The sequence below is a fragment of the Gymnodraco acuticeps genome, unplaced genomic scaffold (assembly GCF_902827175.1).
Source record: "Gymnodraco acuticeps unplaced genomic scaffold, fGymAcu1.1, whole genome shotgun sequence".
NCBI lineage: Eukaryota > Metazoa > Chordata > Actinopteri > Perciformes > Bathydraconidae > Gymnodraco > Gymnodraco acuticeps.
Genome location: NW_022989743.1, coordinates 107,937 through 111,532, shown reverse-complemented (window position 1 = coordinate 111,532; position 3,596 = coordinate 107,937). Strand labels below are relative to the sequence as shown.

The following is a 3,596-nucleotide window of genomic DNA, read 5'->3' as shown; positions in this document are numbered from 1 at the left end:
CAGTGCTGCAGTCAACATGTCGATGTGTCCTTGGGCAAGACACTGAACCCTGAGTTGCTCCCGATGGCCAACGGTGTGTGTGTGTGTGTGTGTGTGTGCGTGTGTGTGTGTGTGTGTGTGTGAGCAAGTGGTGCTGCTCTGCATGCATGAGGTGTGAATGGGTGAATGACTCATATGTGAAGAGCTTTGAGGGGTCGAAGAGACCTGATAGAGAGATTCATAAGTGCAGTCCTTTTTACCAAAGCCTATCATTACATCTGGTTTTAGATTACCCATGTCTGCCCTCCTGATTTCTACATTTGAGGGTATTTTATTAATGTTTTCATTGTATTTTTATTGTCTTTCTGTTGTATTTCACCTCATGTTATTTGTATGTCACGTTATATCTTGCCTTTCCATTAATTGTCTGTAATTGTATTTATCTTTTTTTTCTTCATCTCTGTTTGTTAATCTGTAAAGCCCACTGAGACCAACATGTTTTGTGATATTGGGCTGTATATAAATCAGCTGTGATTGAATTGATGGTACATGTGTTATGAAAACAACTGCCTTAGTGGTCCGATTAGCATAACTTAATACATATATGAATAATACTTACATCACTTCGATTGTGTCTTCAACAGCGACCTCCTCCACCACGTGCACTCCAACCACCATCCTCCTCACTGCAGGAAGCACAACACAGTACTGCTGTCAATTAGTGGTAACATTTAACTAAGTACATTAATTCAAGTACTGTTTTTAAGTACAATTTTGGTGTACTTGTAATTTACTTCCACTACGTTTCAGAGGGACAAATTGTACTTTTTACTCTAGTGAAATAACTTTGGTTGCTTTGTGGCGCTTGTGCAGAATAAGTACTTTTTTTACTTTTGGTACTTTAAGTATATTTTAATGCTTATACTTTTGTCTCTTCACTTGAGTAAATAGTGAGAAACAATACATATTTCTCAAGTGTTTGTTAATCATAGAATTCTGTCTTTTTAATTAATCATAAATCTCACTTTGAACTAACTTTAGTTGAGTTCTCGAAATAATTAGTAGAACTAAAAGTAATCATTTCTGTCTCGTTTAAAAGTGTTGGTTTATAAATCAGAATACTATAATAACTAATCAAGCTTGGACACTTGTGTACTTCAGAGTAGATCAGAAGTACATATTAAATGTACACATCTCCGTCAGTTTGGGTGTTGCGTGACTTTTCGCGACGCTTCGGCAGTTTAGGTAACACAGACATATTCGTAGAAATATGTGTTTTAATGAAGTAGAGATTTTCAAAGTAAGGGCTCGTCCGGGATTTGAACCCGGGACCTCCCGCACCCGAAGCGAGAATCATACCCCTAGACCAACGAGCCACTTGAGAAATTACACAAAGGGGCCGGTATTATAACTACTCAAGTAGAGTTCAAGTACCTTGTTACTAAAGTGGAGTACTTGAGTAAATGACTTTAGAACACTGTATATTAACAGGCATTACACATGAAACATAGAATAAAGTAAAAAATAAACAAAAGGTTAATATATCAATAGTAAAAAACGATCAACAGATTATCTATAGAGTAAACAATATAAAAGATGCAGAAAAAGAATATAAATCTACTGCAAAACACATACACATTACAAAAGTGTGCAGTAGCTGCACTTTCTTTGATTAAAATATTAATTTAAAGGTCTCCTATTATATTATTTGTAGGCATATATTATAGGTCTCAGATAAATAAAAAATCTGTCAATGAAGTGTTTTGCTCAAAATACCAAATAGACCATCCATTCTAGCCTCAAATCCCTTTCAGCTGTTGCTAAAGAGCAGATTCTGGGTCAGTAGGTTTAACAAAAGAGAAAACTCTCTCCGGTACAGGTTAGCTCTGAGTGTTAGCGATGCTTGCTAATGTAAACAAAGACCATATTACTTCCAAAACACGTCTCATTGTTTCTGATTGGTCCGTGGGTGTAAAGCCCGCCCACATTTCAGATATTACGTCATATCGGCCGTAAATCTGGATCAGCTCCGTTTTTAGAGATTTGGGTACGGAGGAAAAGAGAGAGATTTATTTGTGACGCATTGTGAGTTCCCTGACACACCGGGGACACATTGTGATGTATAGAATAATAATAATAATGCATTTTATTTATATAGTGCTTTTCACAACTCAAAGACGCTTTACAGTATGAGGGAGGGTAGCCAAACAAGGACAGGCACACAAGTAAGTAAAAAATAAAAAGGCAGTCAAGAGGAAGTTGATTGAGAGGGGGGGGGGGGCTTATGGGTAGACAGAGTTGAAAAGATGTGTTTTGAGGCGGGACTGAAAGACTGTGAGGGACTCAGAGTCACAGAGATCTTGGGGGAGGGGATTCCAGAGCCTAGGAGCTGCCACTGAGAAGGCTCTGTCCCCAAAGCTGCAGAGTGTGGATGTGGGAATGGATAGGAGTCCGGCTGCGGTGGATCTGAGGGACCGTGGGGGTTGATAAGGAGTGAGAAGGTTTGTGAGATAAGGGGGGGCCAGATGGTGGAGTGCTTTGTAGGTGAGGACCAGAATTGAGGAGCAGAAGAAGTGCTTTGTAGGTGAGGACCAGAATTGAGGAGCAGAAGAAGACATCACAAAGTGCATTTTCCATGATAGGTCCCCTTTAAAGTTATGCGTCAGGTAAAAACTCACCTCCGTAGTAGACGTGTGAAGATCCAGGCCAGTGTAGACTTTCTGGGTCCCTCTGCCCATAAACACACACACACCCCTGGGTCTCCATCCCCGGACCCCCCCTCTGCTGACCCCCAGGGAGAAGCTGCTGGTCCCCCCCCCCACCAGGGAGAAGCTGCTGTCCCCCCCCTCTCCACGACGGCAGGGAGGAAGGAGGAGCTGCAGAGCAACGAGCTTCACCTCTCTGACGGAGGATCCCATCACATCCTGCAGACACAGGAGACGAGTTAAGGGGGAGATAGGTTCAAAAGGCTTTACTGTCATATTCAAAGTAGTGTAGATATGCACATGACACACTTAAGTCACACGCTCCTCCAACAATGCAACATAAATATATACGAGACATCAAACGAATACAAAACTATATAAATAGTGCAAGAAGAAACAGAAAGAAAATGTTCCAAGACTGATGTGCAAGTAATGCAGGAGAAGTTACATATATAAATAGAATGAATGAATGCTGTGCGGTGAAATTAAATACTGGATATTAAGTACATTCACTAAAGTTCTTACTTAAGTACAACTTTGAGGTACTTGTACTTTGCATTTTCTTTCTTTCCTTTACCCCAATACTTCAATTTCATGGTAAATATGGCACTTTTGAATTTACTATAATTATTTTACAGGTTTAGTTGGTAGTTACTAATTAAGAGTGATTAAGTGAACATGTGAAAGTAGCAGCAGCTATTCTCCTCTTTGGAGTGTGGAGTCATTGCTGGACTCACTATCAACATGCATTTGTTTTATATCTTCAAAATGTAGAAAGGCATCATTTACTATAAAAAGCATTTCCTTCCCACATCAAACATGCATGGCTGGCTGAAGCAGGGCTGCAGGTGGAGGTGCACTCAGATGTCTGAGCGTCTGTTTCCTGCTCCTGCTGGGTCTGCACCATCTGAG

The 3,596-nt window shown here is 40.4% G+C and overlaps 1 non-coding gene across 1 annotated transcript; it reads right to left on the bottom strand.

The window, feature by feature from the left end:
• Window positions 1–1,283: 1,283 nt before the first annotated feature.
• On the bottom strand, window positions 1,284–1,355 carry trnap-cgg. The gene has a single exon. It is a non-coding gene; the product is annotated as a tRNA-Pro (tRNA).
• Window positions 1,356–3,596: the final 2,241 nt, after the last annotated feature.